Source organism: Procambarus clarkii, chromosome 12, assembly GCF_040958095.1.
Source record: "Procambarus clarkii isolate CNS0578487 chromosome 12, FALCON_Pclarkii_2.0, whole genome shotgun sequence".
Classification (NCBI taxonomy): domain Eukaryota; kingdom Metazoa; phylum Arthropoda; class Malacostraca; order Decapoda; family Cambaridae; genus Procambarus; species Procambarus clarkii.
Window position 1 is genome coordinate 31,720,863 of NC_091161.1, and position 20,197 is coordinate 31,741,059.

The following is a 20,197-nucleotide window of genomic DNA, read 5'->3' on the forward strand; positions in this document are numbered from 1 at the left end:
TAGTTTTGGTGCCAAGTTTCGAGAGCTTCCTGAAACTTCGTCCAATCTGCTTTGATAAAGTCCCATCCGGGCTCGGGAGCTGGAGGTCTAGGAGGTAGTGCTATATTAATAACTGTTTTTGTAGCAAAGTGGTCACTGGTCAGAACATGATCCACTGACCAATGACACAACTCATAAATACTGGTGGAAACAAACGTGAGATCAAACTTTCCCCCACCAGTGTGGGTTGGTTCCGTCGAATTAAGCAGACTGACTTCAGGCGCTTCATCCAAAAGGTGTTCAATATGTCTTCCGTTGGCGTCGGTTCTTGGTGAATCAAGAAGTAATTCACTATGAGCGTTGAAGTCACCAGAGACGATAGGTGGTGTTGTGACTGCTATTTCAAAGATTGTTGAGAGATCCATGTCATGTTCTCTCTGGCTCTTGTATACATTGAAAATGGACAGCGTTGAGTTCCTCATAGTGAGCTTAATTCCCATAATTTCGACGTTCTCGCCACAGTTGGGCAGGTCTGTGATTGCCGTGGCATTGATATTTCTTACTAGAATTGAAATGCCTCTGGTGCCACCTTGTGCCATAGGGCAGTGGAATCCTTGATATCCTGGGATATTGATAAATCTGCCAGTCCTGGTGAGTGTTTCTTGGAGTAGAACAATATCAATGCTATCCTTGAGAAGCACTGCTCTGAGTGTTTGAGCTTTGCTTTTGAGTCCTTGAATATTCCACTGTATAATTTTGAGATTGTCCATTTTTCCGTTTATAGTGGAATCATGGAGTCCATGGTTTTTATAGTACTGGTTTTCCCGACCGTTTGTCTTCTTGGCTGGAGGGGTGACTTCCTTCTTGGCGGGTGAGGAGACTCCTGGTTGGGCCGAAGCGTCCTTGCTACATCCAGCCACTGGGGCACCCGATGATGCTGGGATCATCATTCCTGCCTGGGAGGTCCCGGAGGCAACGGCAGGCATGTTCTCTCTGCCGCCCCGATCCATTCTGTTGCTGTCTCTCAGTGGAGCAGCGCCCCCTTGCCCCCTCCAGTTGTTGGAGGCCCCGTCCTTGCCCAGACCAGAAGGACTCAGCGCACCAGACTGTTGCTGATCTTCATTTATTCGGACTTGCCGAGGGGTGTACCACTGGCTTTTTACCGAGGGTCTGGTCGATTGGGGTCTCGAAGTTGTTACTTTGGGTTGCTGGGTTGATCCGAAAGCTAGTATTCTTTTTTCCCTTTCTGGGCATCGTTTGTTCCAGGCGTGATGTGTATCCCGCAGTTCGGGCATTTTGCTTTCGTTTGTCTGCCTGCTTTGTGCAGATTCTTGCATATGTCGGTATTGTGGAGCTCGCTACATACACCACATCGTTCCGGGCCTCTGCAGCCATCTTTGTGGTGGCCGAAGCGCTGACATCTGTAACAGCGCATGGGTTCTGGGTTGTACAGTCTCAGCCTGAATTGACCATAGATGCCAACACTCAGTGTTGGTGCGAGGTCCTTTTATTGTTACAAGAACCTGTCTTGTTTCGTTATTGTTGTGCTTGCATCTTTCCGCCGTTGTGACATTTGGGCATTCTAGGAGTCTGTTTGCATGAACTTCGACCGGGAAATTTTGAACCATTTTGGTGATTCTTTCTTCTGGTTTCAGTTCCACTAGGTGTTCTGTGTTCCTGAGGTTTGTGATTATATCCGGATTAGCTGTGGATATGTTATATCTACCTCTAATGTCGGGCTTGGCTCTAAGATCTGATCCTGGATTATTCTTTTCCAGTGCGGCAATGAAAGCATAAGTGGGACCATCCACTGGTTTTTTGGTCTTGAATATGGTCCTTGGCATTGGTTTGGGTGCTCCTCTTGAGTTTTGATTTGCTTCTAGTTTGGTTTCTTTGGACGTTTCTTCGGTTCTTCTTCGTTTGTTAGCCTTTCCGTTGCCTACAAGTTGCCACGGTGCTTCGTTTAGGGTTGGGTCGTCTTCAGCAATTTTCCTTGCTCTTGCTACTATATCGCTGTGTCCTTCTGACGTTAATAATTCAAGAAGGATGGTTAGGAAAGTCATATCCTGGGGCGACATGGTTACACTGTACTAAAAGAGTAACTGAGGGAGTGACTGTAACTGTGTACTGCTACACTCAGCGACTGAAGTGTGGTTGTGGGAGATTCCCAGGTGTGGTATTTGGATAGAAATTTTTGTGCCAGAGATAGGGGGAACCACGTTATAAGTCTGCAATCTGGGAGCTGGAATTGGTGATATTGTAGGCAACATGAATGATATTATGGCTGGAAATGGGAACAAACCCATTATTTGTATTAGTGCAGGTGGAAATGATGTTGGACGAGTTAGGAGTGAGGAAATGATAGAGGTTTAAGACAGCCATACGAGCAACGGAGGAATCCCGATCATATGTCATTCCTCCAAATATGGGAGTTGGAAATGAATGGTTGTCGAGGGCACTTGGTGTCAGTTACCGACTAGAAAAATATTGCAAATCAAGTGCAATAACATAGATAACTAGAAACACTTCTATGAAAGAAAGGAAATGTATGCTCGGGATGGGGTGCATCTATTGAGGGCTGGGGTTGTTGTTGGGAACTCGTTGGAGGCTTTTGTTTAGGATTGGGTTTAAACTGTAAGTAGATAGTGGTATGGGATATGATATGGATAAAGGGGGTAATAAAAGTACGTGTTTGTGGGGAAAACAAATTGGTAAAAATGATCAGGAAAAGAGAATTCTTTTTTTATTATTTTGAATATTTTGCTTATTATGATGCCCTTAAGGGCCTCATAATAACCAAATGCACTTATCGTATATTACACTAACAGTAGAAGTCTAAGAAACAAAATAATCGATTTAAATGCTCTTGTCTGCACAAAAAATAGATATTGTGAGTTTACAATATCTACAAGTCAAGTTTTACTGACTTGTGAGTTTAAGCAGGTTTACCGTGCATATATATACGAGGCTCGTGTTCTCTGGTAATGTGAAGGGTCAATGAAATTTAATTCAGATCTCTTAGCCATGACTAGTGTCGTTGGGAGGTTGAATTCCGTCGCAGATATAGTCCCGACACTGTGTGTGTGAGTGTGTGTGTGTGTGTGTGTGTCTAAAGCTATGATGAGCATAAAAAGTTGAGAGGGTAGTGTTTAAGTATAAATATATGTTTTTGAGAAAGAGGACTTATGATACGCACAACCGTGGTAATCAATAAGCAGTACGTTTGAATTGTGCACAAAATAATTTGAACAAACTAAAAAAAATAATTTGTAGGCAATCAGTAATAACATTGATACGAGGTCTTGAACTAGATACTGAAAGGGGAAACAACAAAAGGAATGATATTGAAAAGAAACTGAACTGCAGTTGTAAAGAATTTGAAAGCTGATTAATATATATATTTTGTGAAGCGATGCTGATGGAAACAGTAAGTAAACTTTATTTGAAAAAGAACACAAGACTGATAAGCATGAGACAGTGAAATCGGTAAAAATAAGAAGCAATGATGTTCATAAAACATAACCACGACCGAAATAATTCACTGTGAACTCTCTTAAAACTGTGCACACTGAGAAATCTTGTCACCACTAGTCCAGTAGTTCGTGAACTAGTGGTACACCTTTGTTTAAGAACATAAGAACAAAGGTAACTGCAGAAGGCCTATTGGCCCATACGAGGCAGCTCCTATCTATAATCACCCAATCCCACTCATATACTTGTCCAACCTGCGCTTGAAACAATCGAGGGACCCCACCTCCACAATGTTACGCGGCAATTGGTTCCACAAATCAACAACCCTGTTACTGAACCAGTATTTACCCAAGTCTTTCCTAAATCTAAACTTATCCAATTTATACCCATTGTTTCGTGTTCTGTCTTGTGTTGATACTTTTAATACCCTATTAATATCTCCTTATGTCCATTCATCCACTTGTAAACCTCTATCATGTCACCCCTAACTCTTCGTCTTTCCAGTGAATGCAATTTAAGCTTTGTTAATCTTTCTTCATATGAAAGTTTGAGTTCTTATGACCGGTCAGGTGAAGTCACAGTGAGAGGTTGTGTTAACCGGAGCTCCTGAGTGTTGTTATATTATCATAGCAATATGGAAGTTGTAGTGAAGGACCTGGTGACTCTAGTGGCAGCCCTGAGGACAGAGTTGGACTCTCTGCGGGAGGAGGTGCGTCAGCTTAAAAAACAACGAGAAGTAACGAAGGAGGAGACCAGCAGTAAAGGGACCTCGTCTTGGAGAGTTGCGAAAGACAGGGGCCTTAAGAAGACTTTGATAAAGCCGCCTTCAAACGCCATAGCAACTTCAAATTCATTTGACGTTTTGGAGGACGAGTGCTGTGGAGAGACTGTGGATCGCGCAAAAGGGAAAGCAACGAAGAGAAAGGAAGCGCAGGCCCCTCAGAAAGTAAAGGAAGTACCTAAGCAAACATTAGTTGTGGGAGATTCCCAGATAAGGTATTTGGATAGAACGTTTTGTGCTAGAGATAGGGGGAACAGGTTAAGGGTTTGCTATCCCGGAGCTGGCATTGGTGATATTATAAACAACATGAATGATATTATGGCTGGTAATGGGAACAATCCCATTATTTGCATTAGCGTGGGAGGAAATGATGTTGGTCGAGTCAGGAGTGAGGAACTGATTCAGAGGTATAAAACAGCCATAGAGTTAGTTAGGAGCAAGGGAGGAATCCCGATCATATGTGGCATTCTTCCAAGAAAGGGAGTGGGAAATGAATGGATATCGAGGGCACTTGGTGTCAATTGCCGGCTGGAAAGATATTGCAAATCAAATGCAATATCTTTCATAGACAACTGGGAACACTTCTATGGAAGAAATGAAATGTATGCTCGTGATGGGGTGCATCTATCGAGAGCTGGGGTTGTTGCTGTTGCGAACTCGCTAGAAGAAGTGGTTAGAGGTGTTTGTTTGGGTTTAAACTGTTAGTAGATAGAGGTATGGGAATTGATTTGGAGGAAGGAGGTAATAAAAGTATGTGTTTGTGGGAGAAAGGAATTGGCAAAACGATCTGGGAAAGAGAAGGTCCGCAAAATAACAATTCACTTAGGGTATATTACACTAACAGTAGAAGTCTAAGAAATAAAATTAACGAATTAAATGCTCTTGTCTGCACAGAAAAAATAGATATTATTGCACTTACCGAAACGTGGATGAATGTAGAAAATAGAGAACTATTAGCTGAATATCAAATATATGGATTTAAACTATTTCACACAGATAGATATATTAGACGAGGAGGTGGAGTAGCCATATATGTTAGGGACAATTTGAAATGTAGTCTCAAAGAGGGAATCAAAACAGAGCCACACACAGAAACTATTTGGATTGAATTAAACGAAAAAGCTAATAATATTATAATAGGAGTAATATATAGGCCACCAAATTTAGACAGAATAGAAGCAAAGCATCTATGGGATGAAATATCTAGAGCATCTAGATCTAACAGTATTTATGTCATGGGTGACTTTAATTTTAGCGGAATAAACTGGTTGAACAAAACAGGGAATAGTGAAGCAGAAGATTTTCTAGAATTAATTGACGATTGCTTTCTTACGCAACACATTAAGGAACCAACACGGGAAAATAATATTTTAGATTTAGTGTTAACTAACAGGGAAACGCAAATTAATGACATCGAAATAGGGAGTGAGCTAGGGAGCAGTGATCACAAAGAAATCAGATTTAGCATAGAATGGAATAGACCAGTAGGAGAAAATTCTGTTAAAGTGCCAGATTTTCGAAAAGCTGATTTTAATAGCCTAAGAAATTTTTTGGGTCAAATTGATTGGAAAGGCTTGGGTATGGGGTGTGGGCCGGTCTTGGAGCGAGACATGAACCCAGCGATAGGTGACTTAAATGAGGATTTCGATGTGGATTCAATATATAACTTATTTAAGAATATTCTAAACAAAGCACAGGAACGTAGTATACCATACAAATTGAATAGATCGTATACTAATGACCCAAAGTGGATAACAAAGAATTTGAAGAACCTTATAGGTAAAAAGAGAGCTTGGTACAAAAGGATTAAAAATGGGGAGGTCACTTTAGAACAGGAATTCGTACAACTGGTTAGAAATGTTAAAAAAGAGATAAGGAAAGCAAAAAGAAACTATGAAGTTCGCATAGCAGGGCAAGCAAAGACAAATCCTAAAGGGTTTTTTCAGTTATATCGTACTAAGACTAGGGAAAGGATAGGTCCATTAAAAACTGAGAAAGGTCAAATAACAGATAGTGATGAAGAGATGAGTAGTATTTTTAATAAATATTTTGTATCTGTATTTACTAAAGAGGAACTTAACAATATGCCTTCAGCCGAACAAGTCTATGTGGGTGGGGACGAGGACAGGTTGACGAGTTTAGCAGTTACCAGGGAGGATGTTCTTAAACAAATAGTAAAACTCAAACCAAACAAATCCCCAGGGCCGGATGAAGTGTTTGCTAGGGTGCTTAAAGAATGCAAAGAGGAGCTTTGTGACCCACTGTCAACCATATTTAATAAATCAATAGAGTCAGGCAGAGTGCCAGAGTTTTGGAAAGTTGCTAATGTGATACCAGTTTTTAAGAAAGGAGATAGATCACTTGCGTCTAACTATCGACCAATTAGCCTAACGTCTATTGTGGGAAAGTTACTCGAATCTATAATAGCAAATAAAATTCGTCTTCATCTTGAAAAACATAAATTAATAATTGAGTCGCAACATGGTTTTATAAATGGCCGTTCATGTTTAACAAATTTGTTATCTTTTTATTCTAGCATTGTTGAGGCAGTTGATAGTGGTAAGGATTGCGATGTTGTATACCTTGACTTTAGCAAAGCTTTTGATACAGTGCCACATGAAAGACTGATTAAAAAAATAGTCTCATGGTATTGGGGGTGCTATATTAAGCTGGATTAGGGCATGGCTATACCAAAGGAAACAGAGAGTTAGTATAAATGGAATCAAGTCAGAGTGGGAAAATATTGTAAGTGGAGTGCCTCAAGGCTCTGTCCTGGGACCTCTGTTGTTTATAATATATATAAATGATTTAGATTCAGGTTTGAGTAGCAACATTTGCAAATTTGCCGATGATACGAAAATCGGTAGGGAAATTGATTCGGAGGAGGACTCACTATCACTTCAACTTGATCTAGATAGGGTTTTGAAATGGTCAAAGGATTGGCAGATGCAGTTTAATGCTGATAAATGTAAAGTTCTGAGGTTAGGTAATGATGATAGAGTTACAAGATACGAGCTAGATGGTGTTGTGATTGCGAAGTCGGATTGCGAAAGGGATCTGGGAGTTATGATTAGTAAGAACTTAAAACAAAAGGATCAATGCATAAATGTTCGTAATAAGGCAAATCGGACACTTGGATTTATTAATCGCAGCGTTAGTAACAAGACACCTGGTGTGGTTCTCAAGCTATATCTTGCTCTAGTTAGGCCCCATTTAGATTATGCAGTTCAGTTTTGGTCGCCATATTATAGAATGGATATAAATTCACTTGAACGTGTCCAGCGTAGGATGACTAAGTTAATTCCCCAAATTAGAAATCTTTCATATGAAGAAAGATTAACAAAGCTTAAGTTGCATTCACTGGAAAGGCGAAGAGTTAGGGGTGACATGATAGAGGTTTACAAGTGGATGAATGGACATAACCAGGGGGATATTAATAGGGTATTAAAAGTATCAACACAGGACAGAACACGAAACAATGGATATAAATTGGATAAGTTTAGATTTAGGAAAGACTTGGGTAAATACTGGTTCAGTAACAGGGTTGTTGATTTGTGGAACCAATTGCCGCGTAACATTGTGGAGGTGGGGTCCCTCGATTGTTTCAAGCACGGGTTGGACAAGAATATGAGTGGGATTGGGTGGTTATAGAATAGGAGCTGCCTCGTATGGGCCAATAGGCCTTCTGCAGTTACCTTTGTTCTTATGTTCTTATGTTCTTATGTTCAACCCTGCAGCTGCCTGCATACCCGAGGCGGCATCCTGAAGGTACGTCTCTGGCCAGATCCCGATCAAATGCAGCAGTTCCAGCCGCAGGTGCGGGTTGGGGCAGGCTTCATGGTCGCAGAACATGGCGAGTACCCAGGATTTCAAGGCAGTAGACTCGAGTGAGGCAAAATTTAAGTTGTTTGTCGCCCAGGTATTTGCTAGATCAATAATTTTCCAGATAACGTCCTCCCATTGCGCTGTTATCCTAACCAACATCGTCATATGCGTGGAGAGAGTTAAGATCCATAAAACTCCAAGCTGGATTTTACTGTCAAATAAACTCACTGAACCTCTCTCATTCGTAATAAAATAGTGAAGATTTTCCTCTGACAATTTTACTGCTCTTAGAATTTCGTATGGATCATTTAATGAAGGGAAGTTCCAAACAATAGATATGAGAAATTGTGGGAGTTTTGGAAAAGAAATATCGCGATCCATGGGAGAATATTTGAAAACTGCAGTGGGGTTTGGGGAAAATGTGACCCACCGCCACTTTCAGTAATTGGCAGATTTTTCGTATAAAAAGTCGGAATTTCAAACTGCGAATAGGTGCAGAGAGCCAGAATTTGGTTCCAAAATATGACTCGGGTATCGAATTTGGGATGTTTGGGATATTTTGAAAACTGCAGGGGGGGCTTGGGCAAAATGTGACTCACCGCCGCTTTCAGTAATTGGCATATTTTTGGTATAAAAAGTCTGAATTTCAAACTGCGAATAGGTGCAGAGCGCCAGAATTTGGGTCCAAAATATATCTCATGTATCGAATACAACAATAAAAAAAAGATGACTAAGTTAATTCCCCAAATTAGAAATCTTTCATATGAAGAAAAATTAACAAAGCTTAAATTGCATTCACTGGAAAGGCGAAGAGTTAGGGGTGACATGATAGAGGTTTACAAGTGGATGAATGGACATAACAGGGGGGATATTAATAGGGTATTAAAAATATCAACACAAGACAAAACACGAAACAATGGGTATAAATTGGATTAGTTTAGATTTAGGAAAGACTTGGGTAAATACTGGTTCAGTAACAGGGTTGTTGATTTGTGGAACCAATTGTTTCTTTTGGAAAAACCATGTACTAATCCAACTTAATATAGCACCTCCAATACCATGAGCCTCTATTTTTTTTTAATCGGTCTTTCATGTGGCACTGTATCAAAAGCTTTGCTAAAGTCAAGGTACACGACATCACAATCCTTACCACTATCAACTGGCTCAACTATGCTAGAATAAAAAGATAACAAATTTGTTAAACAGGAACGGCCATTTATAAAACTATGTTGCGACTCTATTATTAATTTATGTTTTTCAAGATGAAGACGAATTTTATTTGCTATTAAAGATTCGAGTAACTTTCCCACAATAGACGTTAGGCTAATTGGTCGATAGTTAGACGCAAGTGATCTATCTCCTTTCTTAAAAGCTGGTATCACATTAGCAACTTTCCAAAACTCTGGCACTCTGCCTGACTCTATTGATTTATTAAATATGGTTGACAGTGGGTCACAAAGCTCATCTTTGCATTCTTTAAGCACCCTGGCAAACACTTCATCCGGCCCAGGGGATTTGTTTGGTTTGAGTTTTACTATTTGTTTAAGAACATCCTCCCTGGTAACTGCTAAACTAGTCAACCTGTCCTCGTCCCCACCCCACAGACTTGTTCGGCTGAAGGCATATTGTTAAGTTCCTCTTTAGTAAATACAGATACAAAATATTTATTAAAAATACTACTCATCTCTTCATCACTATTGTCTCAGTTTTTAATGGACCTATCCTTTCCCTAGTCTTAGTACGATATAACTGAAAAAACCCATTAGGATTTCTTTGCTTGCCCTGCTATGCGAACTTCATAGTTTATTTTTGCTTTCCTTATCACTTTTTTAACATTTCTAACCAGTTGTACGAATTCCTGTTCTAAAGTGACCTCCCCATTTTTAATCCTTTTCTACCAAGCTCTTTTTTACCTATTAGGTTCTTCAAATTCTTTGTTATCCACTTTGGGTCATTAGTATTCGATTTATTCAATTTGTATGGTATACTACGTTCCTGTGCTTTGTTTAAAATATTCGTAAATAAGTTATATATTGAATCCACATCGAAATTCCCCTTTACGTCACCTATCGCTGGGTTCATGTCTCGCTCCAAGACCGGCCCACACCCCATACCCAAGACTTTCCAATCAATTTGACCCAAAAAATTTCTTAGGCTATTAAAATCAGCTTTTCGAAAATCTGGCACTTTAACAGAATTTTCTCCTACAGGTCTATTCCATTCTATGCTAAATCTGATTTCTTTGTGATCACTGTTCCCTAGCTCACTCCTATTTCGATGTTATTAATTTGTTTCCCTGTTAGTTAACACTAAATCTAAACTATTATTTTCCCGTGTTGGTTCCTTAATGTGTTGAGTAAGAAAGCAATCGTCAATTAATTCTAGAAAATCTTCTGCTTCACTATTCCCTGTTTTGTTCAACCAGTTTATTCCACTAAAATTAAGTCACCCATGACATAAATACTGTTAGATCTAGATGCCCTAGATATTTCATCCCATAGATGCTTTGCTTCCATTCTGTCTAAATTTGGTGGCCTATATATAACTCCTATTATAATATTATTTGCTTTTTCGTTTAATTATATCCAAATAGTTTGTGTGTGGCTCAGTTTTGATTCCCTCTTTGAGACTACATTTCAAATTGTCCCTAACATATATGGCTACTCCACCACCTCGTCTAATATATCTGTGTGAAATAGTTTAAATCCATTTATTTGATATTCTGCTAATAGTTCTCTATTTTCTACATTCATCCACGTTTCGGTAAGTGCAATAATATATATTTTTTCTGTGCAGACAAGAGCATTTAATTCGTTAATTTTATTTCTTAGGGTATATTACACTAACAGTAGAAGTCTAAGTGAATTTTTTTTTTGAGGCCCTTCTCTTTCCCTGATCATTTTGCCAATTCCTTTGTTCCACAAACACATACTTTTATTACCTCCTTTCTCCAAATCAATTCCCTTACCTCTATCTACTAACAGTTTAAACCCCAACAAACACCTCTAACCACTTCTTCCAACGAGTTCGCAAGAGCAACAACCCCAGCTTTCGATAGATGCACCCCATCACGAGCATACATTTCATTTCTTCCATAAAAGTGTTCCCAGATGTCTATGAAAGATATTGCAATTGATTTGCAATATCTTTCCAGTCGGCAATTGACACCAATTGCCCTCGACATCCATTCATTTCCCACTCCCTTTCTTGGAAGAATGCCACATATGATCGGGATTCCTCCCTTGCTCCTAACTAATTCAATGGCTGTCCTGAATCTCTGTATTAGTTCCTCACTCCTAACTCGTCCAACATCATTACCCCCTGCACTAATACAAATAATGGGTTTGTTCCCATTTCCCGTCATAATATCATTCACTGTTTCCAACAATATCACCAATTCCAGCCCCCAGATAGCAAACCCTTAATCTGTTCCCCCTATCTCTGGCACAAAACGTTCTGTCTAAATACCTCGCCTGGGAATCTCCCACAACCAAAATTCGCTTCGATTCTCCCTTTTCCTTTCGAGCAGTTTGGGGACCTGCGTTTCAATGCTACTCATTGCTTTGTCTTTGCCTCCTTGTTGAACAACAGGTTCACCACAGCACTCGTCCTCTAATACGTCAAATGCATTAAAAGTCCTTAGGTGTAGGCTACTAGTTTTGGGTTTTGCCAAGGTCTTCTTAAGACCCCTGTCTTTCACAACTTGCCAAGACGAGGTCTTCTTAATACCGGTCTCCTCCTTTGTTTCGTCCTGCTGTTGTATCAGCTGTCGTACCTCCTCCCGTAGCGAATCCAACTGTCCTCAGAGCCCCAACCAGACTCACCAGCTCCTTCACTAATCCTTCCATTATTGCTACAACAATATTAGTACAATCGGATAATATTAGTACATTGTTATTAGAAACAATGGGTATAAATTGGATAAGTTTAGAGTTAGGAAAGACTTGGGTAAATACTGGTTCGGTAACAGGGTTGTTGATTTGTGGAACCAATTACCGCGTAACGTGGTGGTGGGGTCCCTCGATTGTTTCAAGCGTGGGTTGGACAAGTATATGAGTGGGATTGGGTGGTTATAGATAGGAGCTGCCTCGTATTGGCCAATAGGTCTTCTGCAGTTACCTTGTTCTTGTGTTCTTATATGTAATATTCTTGGTATTATTCTCATGGCTTCATTTTGTACCTTCTCCAACTTGTTTAGTCTGCCTCCACCAACACAAGACATGACAGGGGCAGCATAACCAATGAGATCTCACAGTATGCCATGCGATTACCATTGGAATGTGACATATAGAATATGAGTAATAATTATGTACTGTATGGGTTTGAGAGCCCATTGGACCATATATATAGACGAGGGTAGAAATAGTCTAAGCTACTGTCCTTTTGAGATGTGCTTCATTTTCTCAATAAACTTATTTGAACTAGGAAGGGGGTGGTTGAAGGCACCAGGTACTCGTCTAGAGCACATGGCGCGTGTGGAGCTGAAGCTCAACCTCCATTACCACACCTGGATGACCACACGCACAGCACTCGCGTGCGCGCGCACATGGTCATAAATATTGAGCCTCTTGAGGTAATCTTCAAGCAGCGGGTTTTTACACAGAAGTTACTCCCTGTAATCGATTTTATAATTAATGTAGAAGGTAATGATGAATAATTGGGTGTCCTCAGGATGTATGCAGAGCAGCTGGAGAAGGCGGCTGATGCTGCTCTTCCTCCTCATGTTTCCCACTTGTGCCCTTCATAGTTTTTGTTTGACTTTGTTCATTTGATCAATGACTATAATACCTTTACATTTATTTAGTTTGATCAGTCAGGGGCATAACTGGCCGACCCCTCACAGTGTTCAAGAGAGAACTGGATAAGCACCTCCAAAGGATACCTGATCAACCAGGCTGTGACTCGTACGTCAGGCTGCGAGCAGCCGCGTCCAACAGCCTGGTTGATCAGTCCGGCAATCAGGAGGCCTGGTCGACGACCGGGCCGCGGGGACGCTAAGCCCCGGAAGCACCTCAAGGTAACCTCAAGGTAGGGTATCATTTTGTCTGGTTTTGTTTAAGTTTAGTAACAATGTGAAGTGTGGTCTGGCAAACGATGCCACGGTCTCGTGAGAGGTTAAAGAGTGCGAGTGCCAACTTTCACCCGCAATTTAGAAGCCAAGTGTCCGGGGGACACCAGGCGCCCCTAATTGATGATGACTCGGTGAACAAAAAGATTAAACTGCCGGTGTGGAGATCTCTGGAGAGCGTTTGACCACCTCAACGTGTAGATGAAAGGCCTTAATCATTACATGGCTCTAGTCACTATCTACGACTACCTACTGTGATCCAGTTCCCAGATGTCCAACCACTTGCGGTGGACGGTAGTGACCGTCTCGCTGCATGCAGGTAGGCGTTCAATATCCGACAGTCCTCAAGTAGTTGGGCATCATTCGTCTCCCCCATCCCATCCTTAATCCTTATGACACTCGCTCCCAGTGCCATATAGTTGTAATGGTTTCGCGCTTTCTCCTGATAGTTCCCTTCCCTGCATCTGTGTGCTAGCTACTACTAACCAACCTCTCCTCCAATCTAATCAACCTCTCCTCCATCAAAGAACGTCGCTTTTCCCTTGTATGCAAAGGGCTAAGGCCAAAAATGGTCGTACTAAAAAATTGGAAGCGGTTCGCCAAAGTGACGTAGTGTCCCGTTTTCTGTTCTGGGTCCTCTGGTAGGTTAAGAGAGGACACTTCCCTGGAAACACAAACCGAAACTGTCTATTTTCCGCTTGTTACAACTTTATTACAAGTTGTTACATCTTGGCTTAACGTTTATGACGTATTAGAATGTTGTTACAACTTGCTATATTGCTTGTTATAACTGGTTAAGAGGTATTAAAACTTGTTAGAACGTTGTACCAACGTCGTAGTTTCGGTGTGTGTGGCGGGTTTAAATTGATCATTTTCTTGACATTAGGAAACCTTAGGAGGACGGGCTGCTGCTCTTTGGTATCTTAGACCTCAATATTGTTGGTCCATATAGCTGAAAGGTCAACAAACCGATACCTCAGCTTACAAGAACAGGCTACCGCAGCTGTCTTCATGAGCCTCCACAGGTTGTCCACAAGTGTCAACCATTATTATTATATAGTACAACCGCCAGAAGTGGCGGATGTACTGAATTGTCTATAACCCAGAAAATTGTTCGAGCTTAAGGGTTTCTTAATACATGGGCAAGTTTCTTCCACATCTCGTCTGACGGCCATGTGGGAGATGGGACAGTTGAAGTGTGCGGACTGCCGTGCGTGCCACTGTCTACTCCCTGGACGACAGTGTGTAGAGTGGTGTACTGAAGGTTCTCTGCCACTGTTATTCTTGACTTTACGATGGTTATCGAACTCGAACTCCTGGACTTTTCTTCCCAGGTGCTATTAAATCTCTCATCACCCGCTGCTTCCTGGTACATGGTAGTCGCGCGCACATGCTTGAGACTTCCTCTCCGGGCGATCTCTCATAACTTATTTGACAAATCAAATTAGTGAGTCTCGGCTGATTTGTTTGTAAACAATACTGCTAGAGTTAAAGCTCCACTATACACTTTTGATGTGAATTCAGTAATGTACTGCACTTAAGAGGCAGAGTGGAGCATAGACCTGCCTGGCATGGGGGAGGGGGGGGCATGACGGCTGAGTGGACAGCGCTTGGGATTCGTAGTCCTAAGGTTCAGGTTTTGATCCCCGCCGAAGGCGGAAACAAATGGGCAAAATTTCTTTCACCCCGATGCATCTGTTCACCTAGCAGTAAATAGGTTCCTGGGAGTTACAGCTGCTATGGACTGCTTCCTGGAGATGTGCAACAAAAAGGAGGCCTGGTCGAGTACCGGGCCGCGGGGACACTAATCCTTTAAATCACCTCAAGATAACCTTGAGATAGACGCGCTGTGCTCTCTGACGACACAGTTGGGTCAGGAGGTTGCTTCTAATATGAGATTACAGTTTCCTCCACCTGACAATGACTGTAGCTTATTTACTGTTACGATCCCAGGTAGCCAAAAAACGAGTCTCTCCTTTGAGAATTATTGTCAGGACTGACCTGACTAGAAGGTCGGAGATATACAGACATGAAGATCCATATGTAAAAAATAATTGGGTAAATTTTACAGAGTTTAAGAATGTGGGCAGTAAATAAGAAAATAGATAAATGACTGGTTATGAGATGTGGATAATTTGCTGGAGGTGAGAGGCTCGCATCAGGAGGGCTCTGACCCCACTTGAGTACCAGACATCGTGAGGGGAAGCTGCGCTCCATTTGAGCTCCCGTTGGAGAGGATCCCCTGCTGGATATACCTTCAAGAGAAAGGAAGTGTGCAGACGTTCCAGCTGTGGAATCGAGGTGGGAACGTTGTGGTCTCGAGTCCTGGTCGGCAAGGAGAGTTTAAGCCACCCAGAGACATTATGGTGGGCCATGGGAGCGCCCTGATCAGACTCAGGACAGTCTGATCAGGTCAGAGGGAGAGCGCCCTAGACTAGACAATCTGTGGTAAGCACGATTTTAAGCCAGTTTATAGTGATTACTTGTAGTTGGTTGTATGCCCAGCGACAGTAGCGAATGTTTATTGATAAGTTAGACATGTTTTGGCAAGACAGAAGGCCTAAAATAAGAGTGGAGATGGAGGAACGTCCTGGAAGACAGAGCGACGTCTGTCTCCTCTGAGCGCTGGCAGACGACTGAAGGAGCCCAGCTCCTGGCGGGGTAGTTGCCTTGAGGACCGCCTGGCCGGGCGGAGCATGGACCAGCCCAAACGGGCGAGTCCGCTCTCTCAGTATGTAGAGAGCAGATAGATGTTGGATGAAAACATAGTGTGGATTATTTCGTCTGTGTTTATAAGGAATCATTTTTATTGGCGTGTCAATGGGTTGCAGGTTTGTCTTTGGAAGAAGTTGCCGAGTGGACTTCGAGCCCGTAGAGTGAGTTAGTGGAAGAGACTCAAAGACTGTTGAAGGAGTAGTATACTCTGATGAAGAGTAGCCCCACAGTGAAGAGTAGAACCTTGAGCTGTGAGGAGAAGCAGTGAAGAGGAGTGTCACGTGCTTCTGTAATGTCAGTGGTGAAGCACCATTGTTGCTCAAGGAAAACTTCATGGTGTAGCAGCCTGGAAGAGCTGCGGAGGATCCTGGTAGATAAATCCAGAAGAACCTGAAGATGTCAGGGTAGTGAACTTCCAGATGTGGACGGGAAGTTCTGGTTGATTACTTGTAGGGAGTTGGTAGTGTTTGGTTGTCATTAGCGTGCATGACGCAGTGGAAGGTGAGTGAGTGTTTGCCATTTTTGTGCCAAGGAGTACTTATACTGAAGTAGTTACAGTCGTAGGCTGGATTACCTGCAGAGACATACATGTGTGTTCTAGGATTGATAGGGTGATCGATTGATCATTGTTGTATATCAAGGAACATTTATACTAATATTTATGTTATTGAATTCATACGCTGGTTTTCCTTGTACATGTTAATAGACATGTATATTCTCTTGCTGATAGTGCAACATTGTGTTATAAGACTTGACCTACTTGAGGTTGGTAGTATTAGGTGGTGAATCAAAAGATAGGATGCCACTTGATAAGTAGATGATAGAGTCCTGATGGTGTTGGAGTGCAACCTGACTGAAATAGTATAGTGTAGGATTTATTATTACTATTATTTTATGTGTATGTATTGTGTATGTGCTTTGTCCAGTAAATGCATTCAAATTTGCTGGTGTTTGCCCTTGTCCTAGTGAGGCTTCCCAGGAAGTAGGAAAAAAGGTGAGAGAGAGAGAACCAAGAACCACAGCTGTGGACAGGGTAGAACAGAAAACTAATAAGTCAAAGGGGATTGAGATCATATCACATAAGGAGAGAGTGGGGAGTCACAGCGGCTCGAGTGGGTGTGTGCACGTGACAACGAGGCTAAGTATTGGAGCCACATCCCCTAAAAGTGTGACTGTTACGGCTCTCTCGGGTCGCAACCGGGTTCTTTCTCTGATGATGTTAGAGGTAGGGTATCCGGCCCCAAGCTAGTAGTGGCTTTCAAGGGATGTGATCCATAATGCAAATAAATTAAAGGGAAAGGGAGACAAAGGCAAAAACTTAATAATATAATTGTCACCATCACCATAAATACTATATATCTTATCACACGGGGGAGGTATAAACACTATTATATACAATGTAGTCTTCTTCTGAAGACGCAGAGTGTTCCACGGTGCTCGACGATGCTAAGGTCTTGGTCCTCTTGTGGCCTCACGACGAATCCTTCGATTCTCTTGAGTCTACCCTGGCCACAGGCCAGCCAAATCACAGTTCCACTGGGGGAACCGTCGTGGAGGCTGTCAACCACAAATCCACCCTGTAGCTGGCAGGTTCCAATCAGCAACGCTGGTTAGGCCACTCCACGACTGATACTAGGGTAGCGAGCCCTAGTCAGGAGCCTCGTGTGATCCCACAGATCACTCTCCTCACCACAACACCCCAGTGGTTAAGCGTCTCCACCAGTCAGTCCCGGGTACGACAATCCCTCAGCTGCCACGTCACAGGCAGGCTAACACCTCGGTGTTCATCCGGGGGGTGACTCACAGCTGCTGCAGCAAATACTTGGAGACAAGACGGCTGCCTTGGGTAGACTGATCCAACTTCCATTACAGCAGTCCCAGGTCGACTCTGTAATCAGACACGTCATCAGTACTAGGGACACTCTGGGGCACCTCACTTACAGGCTTAGACACAAACGCCCACCTATCCACTCCATAGATGGCGTTGCTGTCTAAGCTCCACCTCACCAGGGGTCAGCAGCGGCTGTGTTATGAGCTGATCAGGACGGGAAACTAGCCCTCGTGGCCAGTATATCTCGTCCTCACTAGATGGCCCCGTCCATTTGGAGGGGGTTTCGGGAGCTGACCCACAGATGGCGCTGACGTTGAGCCCCTCTCCAAGAGCCAGAAGCGCCCAGGGTGGTGATCTGGTAAAGTATAAGCACTCTACCGAGTGCTTGTGGGTTGGGTTGTCCATAAAGGAGGATCAACGACACCACCACCAACCGCAATACTGTTAAGTGCCTTAGCCCCAAATGGGTGTGCCAGATCTGAGAATATCCTTTTGGGTCGACTGTAACCACACACCCAGACTTCATGCAGGGAGGCCAGATGCGTCGAATGACCAATCCGAAAGGGGGGGAGAGGCGAGAACCGCCAAAGATCCTGTAGTATAGGAAAATGATAAAGACCAAAGTGGTCTTCCCCTCCACGATGCACCTGAAGGCCTTCTCTCACTGGGTCGTTCTCTCTGCAACTAGCTTGCAGCGATGAAGCAAGTAGAGGACGGGTCCTCACATCGAATTTGATATTCAGTGATCGGGAATAGGGGCTGGAGCCTGAACCCGCTCAAGTGCCTCTTCAGGACAATTGTTAGTAAGGTAATAAATGGGGGCATTACTGCAGAATGAGGGAATGACATACAGACCTGTGTAAACAAAATAACACTTTATTCAATAACTTACTAATACACAACCCCACACTTTATATTAAACCAAGAGTGTCACTTCAAATCTGACAAACACCACTTTGCAGCAGGTCTCCTTGATCCACCACCTGACAGGTGTATAGACAGTCTCGACCCACTGGACGGGTCAACAACAACAATGAACTAACCTGAAAATACTTCGTGTACACTCTTCTCAAATCAACCACGTCACCGACACTACGTCAACATATGGAAATGCGTATATTATGGAGGGTATGTGGTTGTATTGAGAAGGGCCAATAGTCATGATGTATCAAAAATAGTGGGATAGATAGGCCTGGCCCCCAAGGAACTAAGGTTCCTATTAATGATTGTTCTAAATTACAGGTCTGCTGTCTAGTAGCTAATCGTCTACACGACTTCAACAGGATGAATTGATACTTCTTATAAACTAACTTGTTTATTAAACCCTCTAATAACCCCCATATACAGTAATACAATAATTTTCTTTACCACTCTACCTCACGTTAAATGCCTTAGTCCACATAGACAGGATGCAAGGTTTACAATTGCAACTAGGGTAAAGACTACTTGGAAGGACACTAGTAATGGCTCTAGGTAGCCTGGTATCACTTGAGCACACTTGGTTTCACTAAAACAGCCTAGAGTAATCTTAGTGATAAAAGCACTAGCTTAGACTACACCAGAATATTAACTAGACAAATTTGCCAGGACATGGACTCTTGGTATTATACTTACCTTATTCAACCTTGATTCTCTAAGATAAGGGAGGAGATCGGAGCCCACGAGGGTAGAAGTGAACACAACAGCCAGACAGAGACCGAACACAGCCCCCTCCGCTCTCATAAATATGCTGCCGGGAAGCGAGCCTAGCTGATCATTCAGCCATAAACATTATAAGTCCTCACCGACATTCATTATTAGTTACTTAAACAGTTCTAAGAATAGCTGATAACTAGTTAAATATTATATTTAATAATCAACAATCTCAGTCTGAATGCTCTGTGAGAAACAAGATTCATCTTAAGTCTGGAAAGGAAGACGGAACCAAAGGCGCACCTAGGAATTCAGGCTCCATGAATGTAAATGTTATTGTTAATTAAATATCCTTCTCACATGATCCAATTCTATCAATTAATGTATAGTAATTATTTAGAGCTCAATTTGACCTCTGGTTTCCAACTAAGAACCCAGGGTTGTAACAGCGTACACAACAATGTCACCAAGACAATCACCACAATAACACACCCACAAGTAATTTACGTTACTTCACTCAATGCCACTAAGACATAAAACAACACAAGTAAATTACTTTAACAACAATGTCAGACATTAAATCAATTGCGTTAACGTCACGCGGACGACCATCAATCGGATACAATTAACGTGAATTATTTGAGCAATTGTTAAGTAAACACCCACAGTTACATTAATCAGTCACTCGGACAATTTACCAATACTTGCTACAAGTGGCATCTGGTTAAGCTAGATAATACAGAACAGTACTCTAAATATATTTACTGAAAGGAAGTAATCTTCCCAAAGTTGCCCGACTCCACAGTGGTTGCACACTTCCTTGTATTCTCATCTTGATCTTTAATTGATCTCATTTAAATTTCAATATAATTTTACCTCATTTTATGATGTAATA